The sequence below is a fragment of the Staurois parvus genome, unplaced genomic scaffold (genome assembly GCF_062004578.1).
Source record: "Staurois parvus isolate SC_StPar_1 unplaced genomic scaffold, SC_StPar_1.0 ptg000025l, whole genome shotgun sequence".
NCBI classification, from domain to species: Eukaryota; Metazoa; Chordata; class Amphibia; order Anura; family Ranidae; genus Staurois; species Staurois parvus.
In genome coordinates this window covers 11070693-11085936 of record NW_028317821.1, presented here as the reverse complement: position 1 = coordinate 11085936, position 15244 = coordinate 11070693, and the positions used below count along the sequence as shown (strand labels likewise).

The 15244-nt window shown below is 45.2% G+C and overlaps 31 non-coding genes across 31 annotated transcripts; all 31 read right to left on the bottom strand.

Moving 5' to 3' along the window:
• Positions 1–559: 559 nt before the first annotated feature.
• TRNAV-CAC (transfer RNA valine (anticodon CAC)) lies at positions 560–632 on the bottom strand. Its single transcript has one exon. It is a non-coding gene; the product is annotated as a tRNA-Val (tRNA).
• Positions 633–749: 117 nt separating this feature from the next.
• On the bottom strand, positions 750–822 carry TRNAV-UAC (transfer RNA valine (anticodon UAC)). The gene has a single exon. It is a non-coding gene; the product is annotated as a tRNA-Val (tRNA).
• A 119-nt stretch (positions 823–941) lies between these two features.
• On the bottom strand, positions 942–1014 carry TRNAV-AAC (transfer RNA valine (anticodon AAC)). Its single transcript has one exon. It is a non-coding gene; the product is annotated as a tRNA-Val (tRNA).
• A 598-nt stretch (positions 1015–1612) lies between these two features.
• Positions 1613–1685, bottom strand: TRNAV-CAC (transfer RNA valine (anticodon CAC)). Its single transcript has one exon. It is a non-coding gene; the product is annotated as a tRNA-Val (tRNA).
• Positions 1686–1802: 117 nt separating this feature from the next.
• Positions 1803–1875, bottom strand: TRNAV-UAC (transfer RNA valine (anticodon UAC)). Its single transcript has one exon. It is a non-coding gene; the product is annotated as a tRNA-Val (tRNA).
• Positions 1876–1994: 119 nt separating this feature from the next.
• Positions 1995–2067, bottom strand: TRNAV-AAC (transfer RNA valine (anticodon AAC)). The gene has a single exon. It is a non-coding gene; the product is annotated as a tRNA-Val (tRNA).
• Positions 2068–2665: 598 nt separating this feature from the next.
• Positions 2666–2738, bottom strand: TRNAV-CAC (transfer RNA valine (anticodon CAC)). Its single transcript has one exon. It is a non-coding gene; the product is annotated as a tRNA-Val (tRNA).
• Positions 2739–2855: 117 nt separating this feature from the next.
• TRNAV-UAC (transfer RNA valine (anticodon UAC)) lies at positions 2856–2928 on the bottom strand. Its single transcript has one exon. It is a non-coding gene; the product is annotated as a tRNA-Val (tRNA).
• Positions 2929–3047: 119 nt separating this feature from the next.
• On the bottom strand, positions 3048–3120 carry TRNAV-AAC (transfer RNA valine (anticodon AAC)). The gene has a single exon. It is a non-coding gene; the product is annotated as a tRNA-Val (tRNA).
• Positions 3121–3718: 598 nt separating this feature from the next.
• Positions 3719–3791, bottom strand: TRNAV-CAC (transfer RNA valine (anticodon CAC)). The gene has a single exon. It is a non-coding gene; the product is annotated as a tRNA-Val (tRNA).
• Positions 3792–3908: 117 nt separating this feature from the next.
• TRNAV-UAC (transfer RNA valine (anticodon UAC)) lies at positions 3909–3981 on the bottom strand. The gene has a single exon. It is a non-coding gene; the product is annotated as a tRNA-Val (tRNA).
• A 119-nt stretch (positions 3982–4100) lies between these two features.
• Positions 4101–4173, bottom strand: TRNAV-AAC (transfer RNA valine (anticodon AAC)). The gene has a single exon. It is a non-coding gene; the product is annotated as a tRNA-Val (tRNA).
• A 598-nt stretch (positions 4174–4771) lies between these two features.
• On the bottom strand, positions 4772–4844 carry TRNAV-CAC (transfer RNA valine (anticodon CAC)). Its single transcript has one exon. It is a non-coding gene; the product is annotated as a tRNA-Val (tRNA).
• A 117-nt stretch (positions 4845–4961) lies between these two features.
• On the bottom strand, positions 4962–5034 carry TRNAV-UAC (transfer RNA valine (anticodon UAC)). Its single transcript has one exon. It is a non-coding gene; the product is annotated as a tRNA-Val (tRNA).
• A 119-nt stretch (positions 5035–5153) lies between these two features.
• Positions 5154–5226, bottom strand: TRNAV-AAC (transfer RNA valine (anticodon AAC)). Its single transcript has one exon. It is a non-coding gene; the product is annotated as a tRNA-Val (tRNA).
• Positions 5227–5824: 598 nt separating this feature from the next.
• Positions 5825–5897, bottom strand: TRNAV-CAC (transfer RNA valine (anticodon CAC)). Its single transcript has one exon. It is a non-coding gene; the product is annotated as a tRNA-Val (tRNA).
• A 117-nt stretch (positions 5898–6014) lies between these two features.
• On the bottom strand, positions 6015–6087 carry TRNAV-UAC (transfer RNA valine (anticodon UAC)). The gene has a single exon. It is a non-coding gene; the product is annotated as a tRNA-Val (tRNA).
• Positions 6088–6205: 118 nt separating this feature from the next.
• Positions 6206–6278, bottom strand: TRNAV-AAC (transfer RNA valine (anticodon AAC)). Its single transcript has one exon. It is a non-coding gene; the product is annotated as a tRNA-Val (tRNA).
• A 598-nt stretch (positions 6279–6876) lies between these two features.
• On the bottom strand, positions 6877–6949 carry TRNAV-CAC (transfer RNA valine (anticodon CAC)). Its single transcript has one exon. It is a non-coding gene; the product is annotated as a tRNA-Val (tRNA).
• Positions 6950–7066: 117 nt separating this feature from the next.
• TRNAV-AAC (transfer RNA valine (anticodon AAC)) lies at positions 7067–7139 on the bottom strand. Its single transcript has one exon. It is a non-coding gene; the product is annotated as a tRNA-Val (tRNA).
• A 598-nt stretch (positions 7140–7737) lies between these two features.
• Positions 7738–7810, bottom strand: TRNAV-CAC (transfer RNA valine (anticodon CAC)). Its single transcript has one exon. It is a non-coding gene; the product is annotated as a tRNA-Val (tRNA).
• A 117-nt stretch (positions 7811–7927) lies between these two features.
• Positions 7928–8000, bottom strand: TRNAV-UAC (transfer RNA valine (anticodon UAC)). The gene has a single exon. It is a non-coding gene; the product is annotated as a tRNA-Val (tRNA).
• A 119-nt stretch (positions 8001–8119) lies between these two features.
• Positions 8120–8192, bottom strand: TRNAV-AAC (transfer RNA valine (anticodon AAC)). Its single transcript has one exon. It is a non-coding gene; the product is annotated as a tRNA-Val (tRNA).
• Positions 8193–8790: 598 nt separating this feature from the next.
• Positions 8791–8858, bottom strand: TRNAV-CAC (transfer RNA valine (anticodon CAC)). Its single transcript has one exon. It is a non-coding gene; the product is annotated as a tRNA-Val (tRNA).
• Positions 8859–9965: 1107 nt separating this feature from the next.
• TRNAV-UAC (transfer RNA valine (anticodon UAC)) lies at positions 9966–10038 on the bottom strand. The gene has a single exon. It is a non-coding gene; the product is annotated as a tRNA-Val (tRNA).
• Positions 10039–10157: 119 nt separating this feature from the next.
• TRNAV-AAC (transfer RNA valine (anticodon AAC)) lies at positions 10158–10230 on the bottom strand. The gene has a single exon. It is a non-coding gene; the product is annotated as a tRNA-Val (tRNA).
• Positions 10231–10347: 117 nt separating this feature from the next.
• On the bottom strand, positions 10348–10420 carry TRNAV-UAC (transfer RNA valine (anticodon UAC)). The gene has a single exon. It is a non-coding gene; the product is annotated as a tRNA-Val (tRNA).
• Positions 10421–11018: 598 nt separating this feature from the next.
• Positions 11019–11091, bottom strand: TRNAV-CAC (transfer RNA valine (anticodon CAC)). The gene has a single exon. It is a non-coding gene; the product is annotated as a tRNA-Val (tRNA).
• Positions 11092–11209: 118 nt separating this feature from the next.
• TRNAV-UAC (transfer RNA valine (anticodon UAC)) lies at positions 11210–11282 on the bottom strand. The gene has a single exon. It is a non-coding gene; the product is annotated as a tRNA-Val (tRNA).
• A 119-nt stretch (positions 11283–11401) lies between these two features.
• On the bottom strand, positions 11402–11474 carry TRNAV-AAC (transfer RNA valine (anticodon AAC)). The gene has a single exon. It is a non-coding gene; the product is annotated as a tRNA-Val (tRNA).
• Positions 11475–12072: 598 nt separating this feature from the next.
• Positions 12073–12145, bottom strand: TRNAV-CAC (transfer RNA valine (anticodon CAC)). The gene has a single exon. It is a non-coding gene; the product is annotated as a tRNA-Val (tRNA).
• Between the last annotated feature and the right edge of the window lie 3099 nt (positions 12146–15244).

The following is a 15244-nucleotide window of genomic DNA, read 5'->3' as shown; positions in this document are numbered from 1 at the left end:
ACTGGTCACCTCGTGGGTTACTTTTTGTTTCTGGTTTTTTCATAGCTTGAGTTTCCTTTACCTTCCTTGCAGATTAAAACATTCTCAAAACAGCCGCTACTGCCAAGAAACTGTGAGTCATATACGTCAGCTCTAGCTTTTCTACACCTGTTTCTCAACAGCTCAGCTGAAGATATACACCAATGGTCTTCAGGTTTTCCAGGTCAGCTGACTAGGCAGGAGAGCCAAAGTCCACATTCCCATTGCCTTTGGGTCCAGAAAGTAAGTATATCTAAACACTTAGAGCAATAGGCAGCAGGTTTTGCTGCTCAACTCACATAGGGTCTGCAGTGAAAATTTCCCTGTGTGGGACAAGATAACCAGCTCACCTAAAAGCTTCAAGCAAGGGTTTTCAAGTACTCCTTGTCAACTCACACTCCAGGAGATGAAGAACTGACATTGTGGGGAATGCACGGAAACTCTGACGGAGATGTGCAAATTTCACGTACGGCTGTTACACGGGAAAGGCGTGGGACAAGTGTTGAGTCAACCTATGCGGGAAAAAGTTAAAGGTAAGCATTGTTTCTGCCCGGTTTCGAACCGGGGACCTTTCGCGTGTGAGGCGAACGTGATAACCACTACACTACAGAAACCCTTTCTTGCTAGTTTTTGTGTCTTCCAAGCTGTAGGTCTATGCTAAAGTACAATGGGTGAAAAAAGCAGAGGAAAGCGGCGTAGACTGTGGCTAAAAGCACAAACGAGGTGCATTGTGTTTCTGCCCGGTTTCGAACCGGGGACCTTTCGCGTGTAAGGCGAACGTGATAACCACTACACTACAGACACCTAATCTTGGGATTTTTTTCGTGTCTTCCAACCTGAAAGTCTATGCTAAAGTACAATGGGTGAAAAAAGTAGCGGAAAGCGGCGCAGACTGTGGCTAAAAGAACAAATGAGGTGCATTGTGTTTCTGCCCGGTTTCGAACCGGGGACCTTTCGCGTGTTAGGCGAACGTGATAACCACTACACTACAGAAACCCACCACGGCTGCCTGCTTTCGGACGTGAGGTCGGAAGCACTGGTCACCTCGTGGGTTACTTTTTGTTTCTGGTTTTTTCATAGCTTGAGTTTCCTTTACCTTCCTTGCAGATTAAAACATTCTCAAAACAGCCGCTACTGCCAAGAAACTGTGAGTCATATACGTCAGCTCTAGCTTTTCTACACCTGTTTCTCAACAGCTCAGCTAAAGATATACACCAATGGTCTTCAGGTTTTCCAGGTCAGCTGACTAGGCAGGAGAGCCAAAGTCCACATTCCCATTGCCTTTGGGTCCAGAAAGTAAGTATATCTAAACACTTAGAGCAATAGGCAGCAGGTTTTGCTGCTCAACTCACATAGGGTCTGCAGTGAAAATTTCCCTGTGTGGGACAAGATAACCAGCTCACCTAAAAGCTTCAAGCAAGGGTTTTCAAGTACTCCTTGTCAACTCACACTCCAGGAGATGAAGAACTGACATTGTGGGGAATGCACGGAAACTCTGACGGAGATGTGCAAATTTCACGTACGGCTGTTACACGGGAAAGGCGTGGGACAAGTGTTGAGTCAACCTATGCGGGAAAAAGTTAAAGGTAAGCATTGTTTCTGCCCGGTTTCGAACCGGGGACCTTTCGCGTGTGAGGCGAACGTGATAACCACTACACTACAGAAACCCATTCTTGCTAGTTTTTGTGTCTTCCAAGCTGTAGGTCTATGCTAAAGTACAATGGGTGAAAAAAGCAGAGGAAAGCGGCGTAGACTGTGGCTAAAAGCACAAATGAGGTGCATTGTGTTTCTGCCCGGTTTCGAACTGGGGACCTTTCGCGTGTAAGGCGAACGTGATAACCACTACACTACAGAAACCTAATCTTGGGATTTTTTTTGTGTCTTCCAACCTGAAAGTCTATGCTAAAGTACAATGGGTGAAAAAATCAGCGGAAAGCGGCGTAGACTGTGGCTAAAAGCACAAACGAGGTGCATTGTGTTTCTGCCCGGTTTCGAACCGGGGACCTTTCGCGTGTTAGGCGAACGTGATAACCACTACACTACAGAAACCCACCACGGCTGCCTGCTTTCGGACGTGAGGTCGGAAGCACTGGTCACCTCGTGGGTTACTTTTTGTTTCTGGTTTTTTCATAGCTTGAGTTTCCTTTACCTTCCTTGCAGATTAAAACATTCTCAAAACAGCCGCTACTGCCAAGAAACTGTGAGTCATATACGTCAGCTCTAGCTTTTCTACACCTGTTTCTCAACAGCTCAGCTGAAGATATACACCAATGGTCTTCAGGTTTTCCAGGTCAGCTGACTAGGCAGGAGAGCCAAAGTCCACATTCCCATTGCCTTTGGGTCCAGAAAGTAAGTATATCTAAACACTTAGAGCAATAGGCAGCAGGTTTTGCTGCTCAACTCACATAGGGTCTGCAGTGAAAATTTCCCTGTGTGGGACAAGATAACCAGCTCACCTAAAAGCTTCAAGCAAGGGTTTTCAAGTACTCCTTGTCAACTCACACTCCAGGAGATGAAGAACTGACATTGTGGGGAATGCACGGAAACTCTGACGGAGATGTGCAAATTTCACGTACGGCTGTTACACGGGAAAGGCGTGGGACAAGTGTTGAGTCAACCTATGCGGGAAAAAGTTAAAGGTAAGCATTGTTTCTGCCCGGTTTCGAACCGGGGACCTTTCGCGTGTGAGGCGAACGTGATAACCACTACACTACAGAAACCCTTTCTTGCTAGTTTTTGTGTCTTCCAAGCTGTAGGTCTATGCTAAAGTACAATGGGTGAAAAAAGCAGAGGAAAGCGGCGTAGACTGTGGCTAAAAGCACAAACGAGGTGCATTGTGTTTCTGCCCGGTTTCGAACCGGGGACCTTTCGCGTGTAAGGCGAACGTGATAACCACTACACTACAGACACCTAATCTTGGGATTTTTTTCGTGTCTTCCAACCTGAAAGTCTATGCTAAAGTACAATGGGTGAAAAAAGTAGCGGAAAGCGGCGCAGACTGTGGCTAAAAGAACAAATGAGGTGCATTGTGTTTCTGCCCGGTTTCGAACCGGGGACCTTTCGCGTGTTAGGCGAACGTGATAACCACTACACTACAGAAACCCACCACGGCTGCCTGCTTTCGGACGTGAGGTCGGAAGCACTGGTCACCTCGTGGGTTACCTTTTGTTTCTGGTTTTTTCATAGCTTGAGTTTCCTTTACCTTCCTTGCAGATTAAAACATTCTCAAAACAGCCGCTACTGCCAAGAAACTGGGAGTCATATACGTCAGCTCTAGCTTTTCTACACCTGTATCTCAACAGCTCAGCTGAAGATATACACCAATGGTCTTCAGGTTTTCCAGGTCAGCTGACTAGGCAGGAGAGCCAAAGTCCACATTCCCATTGCCTTTGGGTCCAGAAAGTAAGTATATCTAAACACTTAGAGCAATAGGCAGCAGGTTTTGCTGCTCAACTCACATAGGGTCTGCAGTGAAAATTTCCCTGTGTGGGACAAGATAACCAGCTCACCTAAAAGCTTCAAGCAAGGGTTTTCAAGTACTCCTTGTCAACTCACACTCCAGGAGATGAAGAACTGACATTGTGGGGAATGCACGGAAACTCTGACGGAGATGTGCAAATTTCACGTACGGCTGTTACACGGGAAAGGCGTGGGACAAGTGTTGAGTCAACCTATGCGGGAAAAAGTTAAAGGTAAGCATTGTTTCTGCCTGGTTTCGAACCGGGGACCTTTCGCGTGTGAGGCGAATGTGATAACCACTACACTACAGAAACCCATTCTTGCTAGTTTTTGTGTCTTCCAAGCTGTAGGTCTATGCTAAAGTACAATGGGTGAAAAAAGCAGAGGAAAGCGGCGTAGACTGTGGCTAAAAGCACAAGCGAGGTGCATTGTGTTTCTGCCCGGTTTCGAACCGGGGACCTTTCGCGTGTAAGGCAAACGTGATAACCACTACACTACAGAAACCTAATCTTGGGATTTTCTTCGTGTCTTCCAACCTGAAAGTCTATGCTAAAGTACAATGGGTGAAAAAAGCAGCGGAAAGCGGCGTAGACTGTGGCTAAAAGCACAAACGAGGTGCATTGTGTTTCTGCCCGGTTTCGAACCGGGGACCTTTCGCGTGTTAGGCGAACGTGATAACCACTACACTACAGAAACCCACCACGGCTGCCTGCTTTCGGACGTGAGGTCGGAAGCACTGGTCACCTCGTGGGTTACTTTTTGTTTCTGGTTTTTTCATAGCTTGAGTTTCCTTTACCTTCCTTGCAGATTAAAACATTCTCAAAACAGCTGCTACTGCCAAGAAACTGGGAGTCATATACGTCAGCTCTAGCTTTTCTACACCTGTTTCTCAACAGCTCAGCTGAAGATATACACCAATGGTCTTCAGGTTTTCCAGGTCAGCTGACTAGGCAGGAGAGCCAAAGTACACATTCCCATTGCCTTTGGGTCCAGAAAGTAAGTATATCTAAACACTTAGAGCAATAGGCAGCAGGTTTTGCTGCTCAACTCACATAGGGTCTGCAGTGAAAATTTCCCTGTGTGGGACAAGATAACCAGCTCACCTAAAAGCTTCAAGCAAGGGTTTTCAAGTACTCCTTGTCAACTCACACTCCAGGAGATGAAGAACTGACATTGTGGGGAATGCACGGAAACTCTGACGGAGATGTGCAAATGTCACGTACGGCTGTTACACGGGAAAGGCGTGGGACAAGTGTTGAGTCAACCTATGCAGGAAAAAGTTAAAGGTAAGCATTGTTTCTGCCCGGTTTAGAACCGGGGACCTTTCGCGTGTGAGGCGAACGTGATAACCACTACACTACAGAAACCCATTCTTGCTAGTTTTTGTGTCTTCCAAGCTGTAGGTCTATGCTAAAGTACAATGGGTGAAAAAAGCAGAGGAAAGTGGCGTAGACTGTGGCTAAAAGCACAAATGAGGTGCATTGTGTTTCTGCCCGGTTTCGAACTGGGGACCTTTCGCGTGTAAGGCGAACGTGACAACCACTACACTACAGAAACCTAATCTTGGGATTTTTTTTGTGTCTTCCAACCTGAAAGTCTATGCTAAAGTACAATGGGTGAAAAAAGCAGCGGAAAGCGGCGTAGACTGTGGCTAAAAGCACAAACGAGGTGCATTGTGTTTCTGCCCGGTTTCGAACCGGGGACCTTTCGCGTGTTAGGCGAACGTGATAACCACTACACTACAGAAACCCACCACGGCTGCCTGCTTTCGGACGTGAGGTCGGAAGCACTGGTCACCTCGTGGGTTACTTTTTGTTTCTGGTTTTTTCATAGCTTGAGTTTCCTTTACCTTCCTTGCAGATTAAAACATTCTCAAAACAGCCGCTACTGCCAAGAAACTGTGAGTCATATACGTCAGCTCTAGCTTTTCTACACCTGTTTCTCAACAGCTCAGCTGAAGATATACACCAATGGTCTTCAGGTTTTCCAGGTCAGCTGACTAGGCAGGAGAGCCAAAGTCCACATTCCCATTGCCTTTGGGTCCAGAAAGTAAGTATATCTAAACACTTAGAGCAATAGGCAGCAGGTTTTGCTGCTCAACTCACATAGGGTCTGCAGTGAAAATTTCCCTGTGTGGGACAAGATAACCAGCTCACCTAAAAGCTTCAAGCAAGGGTTTTCAAGTACTCCTTGTCAACTCACACTCCAGGAGATGAAGAACTGACATTGTGGGGAATGCACGGAAACTCTGACGGAGATGTGCAAATTTCACGTACGGCTGTTACACGGGAAAGGCGTGGGACAAGTGTTGAGTCAACCTATGCGGGAAAAAGTTAAAGGTAAGCATTGTTTCTGCCCGGTTTCGAACCGGGGACCTTTCGCGTGTGAGGCGAACGTGATAACCACTACACTACAGAAACCCTTTCTTGCTAGTTTTTGTGTCTTCCAAGCTGTAGGTCTATGCTAAAGTACAATGGATGAAAAAAGCAGAGGAAAGCGGCGTAGACTGTGGCTAAAAGCACAAACGAGGTGCATTGTGTTTCTGCCCGGTTTGAAACCGGGGACCTTTCGCGTGTAAGGCGAACGTGATAACCACTACACTACAGACACCTAATCTTGGGATTTTTTCGTGTCTTCCAACCTGAAAGTCTATGCTAAAGTACAATGGGTGAAAAAAGTAGCGGAAAGCGGCGTAGACTGTGGCTAAAAGCACAAACGAGGTGCATTGTGTTTCTGCCCGGTTTCGAACCGGGGACCTTTTGCGTGTTAGGCGAACGTGATAACCACTACACTACAGAAACCCACCACGGCTGCCTGCTTTCGGACGTGAGGTCGGAAGCACTGGTCACCTCGTGGGTTACTTTTTGTTTCTGGTTTTTTCATAGCTTGAGTTTCCTTTACCTTCCTTGCAGATTAAAACATTCTCAAAACAGCCGCTACTGCCAAGAAACTGTGAGTCATATACGTCAGCTCTAGCTTTTCTACACCTGTTTCTCAACAGCTCAGCTGAAGATATACACCAATGGTCTTCAGGTTTTCCAGGTCAGCTGACTAGGCAGGAGAGCCAAAGTCCACATTCCCATTGCCTTTGGGTCCAGAAAGTAAGTATATCTAAACACTTAGAGCAATAGGCAGCAGGTTTTGCTGCTCAACTCACATAGGGTCTGCAGTGAAAATTTCCCTGTGTGGGACAAGATAACCAGCTCACCTAAAAGCTTCAAGCAAGGGTTTTCAAGTACTCCTTGTCAACTCACACTCCAGGAGATGAAGAACTGACATTGTGGGGAATGCACGGAAACTCTGACGGAGATGTGCAACTTTCACGTACGGCTGTTACACGGGAAAGGCGTGGGACAAGTGTTGAGTCAACCTATGCGGGAAAAAGTTAAAGGTAAGCATTGTTTCTGCCCGGTTTCAAACCGGGGACCTTTCGTGTGTGAGGCGAACGTGATAACCACTACACTACAGAAACCCTTTCTTGCTAGTTTTTGTGTCTTCCAAGCTGTAGGTCTATGCTAAAGTACAATGGGTGAAAAAAGCAGAGGAAAGCGGCGTAGACTGTGGCTAAAAGCACAAACGAGGTGCATTGTGTTTCTGCCCGGTTTCGAACCGGGGACCTTTCGCGTGTTAGGCGAACGTGATAACCACTACACTACAGAAACCCACCACGGCTGCCTGCTTTCGGACGTGAGGTCGGAAGCACTGGTCACCTCATGGGTTACTTTTTGTTTCTGGTTTTTTCATAGCTTGAGTTTCCTTTACCTTCCTTGCAGATTAAAACATTCTCAAAACAGCCGCTACTGCCAAGAAACTGTGAGTCATATACGTCAGCTCTAGCTTTTCTACACCTGTTTCTCAACAGCTCAGCTGAAGATATACACCAATGGTCTTCAGGTTTTCCAGGTCAGCTGACTAGGCAGGAGAGCCAAAGTCCACATTCCCATTGCCTTTGGGTCCAGAAAGTAAGTATATCTAAACACTTAGAGCAATAGGCAGCAGGTTTTGCTGCTCAACTCACATAGGGTCTGCAGTGAAAATTTCCCTGTGTGGGACAAGATAACCAGCTCACCTAAAAGCTTCAAGCAAGGGTTTTCAAGTACTCCTTGTCAACTCACACTCCAGGAGATGAAGAACTGACATTGTGGGGAATGCACGGAAACTCTGACGGAGATGTGCAAATTTCACGTACGGCTGTTACACGGGTAAGGCGTGGGACAAGTGTTGAGTCAACCTATGCAGGAAAAAGTTAAAGGTAAGCATTGTTTCTGCCCGGTTTAGAACCGGGGACCTTTCGCGTGTGAGGCGAACGTGATAACCACTACACTACAGAAACCCATTCTTGCTAGTTTTTGTGTCTTCCAAGCTGTAGGTCTATGCTAAAGTACAATGGGTGAAAAAAGCAGAGGAAAGTGGCGTAGACTGTGGCTAAAAGCACAAATGAGGTGCATTGTGTTTCTGCCCGGTTTCGAACTGGGGACCTTTCGCGTGTAAGGCGAACGTGACAACCACTACACTACAGAAACCTAATCTTGGGATTTTTTTTGTGTCTTCCAACCTGAAAGTCTATGCTAAAGTACAATGGGTGAAAAAAGCAGCGGAAAGCGGCGTAGACTGTGGCTAAAAGCACAAACGAGGTGCATTGTGTTTCTGCCCGGTTTCGAACCGGGGACCTTTCGCGTGTTAGGCGAACGTGATAACCACTACACTACAGAAACCCACCACGGCTGCCTGCTTTCGGACGTGAGGTCGGAAGCACTGGTCACCTCGTGGGTTACTTTTTGTTTCTGGTTTTTTCATAGCTTGAGTTTCCTTTACCTTCCTTGCAGATTAAAACATTCTCAAAACAGCCGCTACTGCCAAGAAACTGGGAGTCATATACGTCAGCTCTAGCTTTTCTACACCTGTTTCTCAACAGCTCAGCTGAAGATATACACCAATGGTCTTCAGGTTTTCCAGGTCAGCTGACTAGGCAGGAGAGCCAAAGTCCACATTCCCATTGCCTTTGGGTCCAGAAAGTAAGTATATCTAAACACTTAGAGCAATAGGCAGCAGGTTTTGCTGCTCAACTCACATAGGGTCTGCAGTGAAAATTTCCCTGTGTGGGACAAGATAACCAGCTCACCTAAAAGCTTCAAGCAAGGGTTTTCAAGTACTCCTTGTCAACTCACACTCCAGGAGATGAAGAACTGACATTGTGGGGAATGCACGGAAACTCTGACGGAGATGTGCAAATTTCACGTACGGCTGTTACACGGGAAAGGCGTGGGACAAGTGTTGAGTCAACCTATGCGGGAAAAAGTTAAAGGTAAGCATTGTTTCTGCCCGGTTTCGAACCGGGGACCTTTCGCGTGTGAGGCGAACGTGATAACCACTACACCAGCGTTTTTCAACCACTGTGCCGCGGCACACTAGTGTGCCGTGAGATATTGTCTGGTGTGCCGTGGGAAAAATTCCAATTTCATCTGTAACATGTGGCTTCGGCTCACAAATAGACCAATCATTAGAATCTAATGATTCAGTGGTCGGCAAGCCGCGGCTCGCGAGCCACATGCGGCTCTTTACCCAGTCTAATGCGGCTCTTCTGTGTGCCGGGCGCCTGCTCCCCTCCCTCCTCTCGGTCGGCCGCTCCCCTGCCTCCTCTCGGTTGGCAGCCCCAAAAGTCCGCGCGGACCTTTTAATCCGGCTTGCGGATGTGGCTGTCAGGATGTGTGTAGGCGGGGCAGCGTGCCGAACGTGAGGGGAGGGGAGCTAGGCTCCTCTCACAGTCCGCCCTGAAGACCCGAACGGCGCGGGAAGACAGCGAGAGGAACGCAAAAGGTAAGTGAATTGACACGGGGGACTTGGCTTACTAGAAGGGGGGGGGGGGAATAGTACTGTGGGGGATGAAATACTATATGAGGGATGAATTACTTTATGAGGGATGAAATACTATATGGGGGGATGAAATACTATATGGGGGGATGAAATACTATATGGGGGGATGAAATACTATATGAGGGATGAATTACTATGGGGGATGAATTACTATATGGAGGATGAATTACTATATGGGGGATTAATTACTATGCTTACTATGGGGGAATATTACTATACTTACTATGGATGACACATACACATCATTCATCTACTCTTGGTCCGGCCCCCGGGTCCAATTATAAAATACTTTATTATTTCATAATAAAGTAATTATAAAATAATTTCTTTGTGTTTGATTCCTATTCAAGAGAATTACTTTATATATAGTCAATATAGGCACAGAGGTAAATTTTTTTAACATTTTCTAATGGTGGTGTGCCTCGTGATTTTTTTCATGAAAAAAGTGTGCCTTTGCACAAAAAAGGTTGAAAAACACTGCACTACACTACAGAAACCCTTTCTTGCTAGTTTTTGTGTCTTCCAAGCTGTAGGTCTATGCTAAAGTACAATGGATGAAAAAAGCAGAGGAAAGCGGCGTAGACTGTGGCTAAAAGCACAAACGAGGTGCATTGTGTTTCTGCCCGGTTTCGAACCGGGGACCTTTCGCGTGTAAGGCGAACGTGATAACCACTACACTACAGAAACCTAATCTTGGGATTTTTTTTGTGTCTTCCAACCTGAAAGTCTATGCTAAAGTACAATGGGTGAAAAAAGTAGCGGAAAGCGGCGTAGACTGTGGCTAAAAGCACAAACGAGGTGCATTGTGTTTCTGTCCGGTTTCGAACCGGGGACCTTTTGCGTGTTAGGCGAACGTGATAACCACTACACTACAGAAACCCTTTCTTGCTAGTTTTTGTGTCTTCCAAGCTGTAGGTCTATGCTAAAGTACAATGGGTGAAAAAAGCAGAGGAAAGCGGCGTAGACTGTGGCTAAAAGCACAAACGAGGTGCATTGTGTTTCTGCCCGGTTTCGAACCGGGGACCTTTCGCGTGTAAGGCGAACGTGATAACCACTACACTACAGAAACCCACCACGGCTGCCTGCTTTCGGACGTGAGGTCGGAAGCACTGGTCACCTCATGGGTTACTTTTTGTTTCTGGTTTTTTCATAGCTTGAGTTTCCTTTACCTTCCTTGCAGATTAAAACATTCTCAAAACAGCCGCTACTGCCAAGAAACTGTGAGTCATATACGTCAGCTCTAGCTTTTCTACACCTGTTTCTCAACAGCTCAGCTGAAGATATACACCAATGGTCTTCAGGTTTTCCAGGTCAGCTGACTAGGCAGGAGAGCCAAAGTCCACATTCCCATTGCCTTTGGGTCCAGAAAGTAAGTATATCTAAACACTTAGAGCAATAGGCAGCAGGTTTTGCTGCTCAACTCACATAGGGTCTGCAGTGAAAATTTCCCTGTGTGGGACAAGATAACCAGCTCACCTAAAAGCTTCAAGCAAGGGTTTTCAAGTACTCCTTGTCAACTCACACTCCAGGAGATGAAGAACTGACATTGTGGGGAATGCACGGAAACTCTGACGGAGATGTGCAAATTTCACGTACGGCTGTTACACGGGAAAGGCGTGGGACAAGTGTTGAGTCAACCTATGCGGGAAAAAGTTAAAGGTAAGCATTGTTTCTGCCCGGTTTCGAACCGGGGACCTTTCGCGTGTGAGGCGAACGTGATAACCACTACACTACAGAAACCCATTCTTTTTAGTTTTTGTGTCTTCCAAGCTGTAGGTCTATGCTAAAGTACAATGGGTGAAAAAAGCAGAGGAAAGCGGCGTAGACTGTGGCTAAATAGCACAAACGAGGTGCATTGTGTTTCTGCCCGGTTTCGAACCGGGGACCTTTCGCGTGTAAGGCGAACGTGATAACCACTACACTACAGAAACCTAATCTTGGGATTTTTTTCGTGTCTTCCAACCTGAAAGTCTATGCTAAAGTACAATGGGTGAAAAAAGCAGCGGAAAGCGGCGTAGACTGTGGCTAAAAGCACAAACGAGGTGCATTGTGTTTCTGCCCGGTTTCGAACCGGGGACCTTTCGCGTGTTAGGCGAACGTGATAACCACTACACTACAGAAACCCACCACGGCTGCCTGCTTTCGGACGTGAGGTCGGAAGCACTGGTCACCTCGTGGGTTACTTTTTGTTTCTGGTTTTTTCATAGCTTGAGTTTCCTTTACCTTCCTTGCAGATTAAAACATTCTCAAAACAGCCGCTACTGCCAAGAAACTGTGAGTCATATACGTCAGCTCTAGCTTTTCTACACCTGTTTCTCAACAGCTCAGCTGAAGATATACACCAATGGTCTTCAGGTTTTCCAGGTCAGCTGACTAGGCAGGAGAGCCAAAGTCCACATTCCCATTGCCTTTGGGTCCAGAAAGTAAGTATATCTAAACACTTAGAGCAATAGGCAGCAGGTTTTGCTGCTCAACTCACATAGGGTCTGCAGTGAAAATTTCCCTGTGTGGGACAAGATAACCAGCTCACCTAAAAGCTTCAAGCAAGGGTTTTCAAGTACTCCTTGTCAACTCACACTCCAGGAGATGAAGAACTGACATTGTGGGGAATGCACGGAAACTCTGACGGAGATGTGCAAATTTCACGTACGGCTGTTACACGGGAGAGGCGTGGGACAAGTGTTGAGTCAACCTATGCGGGAAAAAGTTAAAGGTAAGCATTGTTTCTGCCCGGTTTCAAACCGGGGACCTTTCGCGTGTGAGGCGAACGAGATAACCACTACACTACAGAAACACATTCTTGGTATTTTAAAGGCTCAGGAACCCTTTGCAGGTGTTATGGCTTAATTAGCTGATTAGAGTGGGACACTTTGTGCCTAGAATATTGCACCTTTTCACAATATTCTAATGTTCTTAGATTGTGGATTTGGGGTTTTCATGAGCTGTAAGCCATAATCATCACAATTATGACAAATCATGGCTTGAACTATCTTGCTTTGCATGTAATGAGTCTATCACATATATTAGTTTCACCTTTTAAGTTGCATTACTGAAATAAATTAACTTTTGCACGATATTCTAATTTTTCGAGTTTCACTTGTACGTTCACCATAATTAACATGTCCTCTTATAAACAACACAAGTTCTGCTTGATAACAATGAACCCAAAACCTTATCCATCATTAAAAGATGCAATTTAATGTCATTTTAAAGTATTCTTTTATGAATTGATGTAGTATTTTGATAAATATGCCTTCCTCTTTATTATTATTATACAGGATTTATATAGCGCCAACAATTTATGCAGTGCTTTACAACATAAGGGCAGATGGTACAATTACAATACAAATAATACAGGAGGGATCAGAGGGCCCTGCTCATTAGAGCTTACAATCTACATCAGTTTTTTTGAAAATGGGTGCTTCGTGATTGACAATGTGTGTGTATGTGTATATATATATATATATATATATATATATATATATATATATATATAGATAGATAGATAGATAGATAGATAGATAGATACACATACAGGGGCGGACTGACCATTTGGAAACGGGGTCAGTAGGGGGCCCCATGAGCTTCCCCTGGTACCTTTTTCATAGGCTTTTTTGAGTTTGGGCAAGGACACAGGGGCCCCATGATCCCCTATTGCCCAGGGGGCCCCATGAGTTGTCAGTCCAACCCTGTATATATATATATATATATATATATATATATATATATATATATATAGTGGCAGTGAGGTATCCTGCCACGGTGGAAATCACGGTGGTGACCCAGGATTCTCGACTATACAGGTTGAGGGGCTCCAGGCAGTTCTCGTAATGCTGAGGAAACTGGTTTATCCGTTTCCTCTTTGGTTTGTAAAGCCTGTTTTGGGACCTGTGGCCTGGAGATTTCTAAGAGATTTGGGAGGGATGAAATCTCCAATCCTGGGTCCAGGTTTTGAGAGCAGCCAGCACACTGTCTGTGCAGGTGTATGCAGGCCTTTTTGTAGAGGCCCAAACCATGATTCTAGGCTCCACCCCGGCAGACAGGAGGTCACTGCCTTGGAGTCAGGAGGGCTTCACCAAGGAGAGGTGAAATTCAGAGTGGCTGTGTGCTAGTGGCTAGCTGTGTGCGAAAAAGCCATTTTGGAAGGAGTCTGCAGGAGACAGACGTAAGCCTGAAGAGGAAGGCCAGAGGAAGATTGTGTATATCTGAGAGAGCCTGGAGGCTGAATTTTGTTTATATTGATGGTGGATACCCCTGTGTGGGAAACCTGTGATGTGGAACTTTTCCTTTAAATAACAGTGGACTAAAACGGCCCTTAAAAAAAAAGCGAGTTGCTGTGTGCTTTAAAGAAGCTCTACCACTTGATACGAGTTCTCACAATATATATACAGTTATTTCCATATATATTTGGACACAGGCACAATTTTAGTTTTCTTCAGGTATTTCGCAAACCATATTCAAGCTATAGTTATATAATGAATATGGGCTGAAGGTGCACATTCTCAGGTTTAATTTTAGGGTATGTACATCCAAATTGGAGGAAGGGTTTAGGAATTACAGCTCTTAAGATTAGCCACCCCCCCCCTTTTTTCAATGGATCAAAGTAATTGGATAAATGAATTAAAAGCTGTTTCATGGCCAGGTGTGGGCTACTCCTTTGTTATTTCTTCATCAATTAAGCAGGTAAAAGGTCTGGAGTTGATTCTAAGTGTGGTATTTTGCATTTGGAATCTATTGGTGTGAACCTACATCATGTGTTAAAATGAGCTGTCAATGCAAGTGAAACAAACCATTGTAAGGCTTGAAAAATGAAACAAATCAATCAGAGAGATAGCAGCAACATTAGGAGTGGCAAAATCAACAGTTTGGCACATTCTGAGGAAAGAGGAATGCACTGGTTAGCTCAGCAACATAAAAATACATGGACATCCACAGAAGACAACAGTGGTGGATGGTCGCAGAATTCTCTCTATGGTAAAGAAAAACCCATTCACAACATCCAGACAAGTGAAGAGCACTCTGCAGGAAGTGGGCATATCATTGTCAAAGTGTACAATCAAGTGAAGACTTCACGAGAGCAAATACAGAGGGTTCACCACAAGGTGGAAACCATTCATAAGCCTGAAGAATAGAAAAGTCAGAATAAACTTTGCCAAAAAACATCTAAAAAAGCCAGACCAGTTCTGAAAAAGCATTCTTTGGATGGATGAAACTAAGATTAATCTGTACCAGAATGATGGGAAGAAAAAAGTGTGGAGAAGGCTTGGAACACATCATGATCCAAAGCACACAATATCATCTGTACAACATGGTGGGGGCAGTTTGATGGCATGGTGTAATAGCACTGCTGGGTGCAATAACTAAAAGCAAGTCATATTCATTCACACAAACACACACACAAAATCGACAGGTAGTCACACACAGGTACTTTTCACAAGCATTCACACCATTACATATTCTACGCATGTGAAAGACCCTCTACCTAATGAACACCTGCCCTGGCACATCATAGCATTCACCCGGCACGAAATAACAAAATCCAACTGCAATATTCTTGCACTGTCAAAACCTCCACTTTTATTATCACATGACACAGGAGGATATATCTTATAGTCATCACAATCTGCATAATAACACACCAATAATAATGTGAGCATTACAGCATGAAATAGACACATTATTTAACAGCATCACAGCATAGAATTAATACATTACCAAAGCTATGTGAAGGCGGGAAGGAACAGAACACATTGGAACCATACTGCATAGGGGGTCACGGGAAAGCAAACGCGACCAAACGATGAGCCCATATAGCCTTGGCAAGAGTCCCAGTGTCAGAGCATTCCCTTTCACTAGGAGACTCCCAATTGATCCTGTTCAGACTCTAGACTTT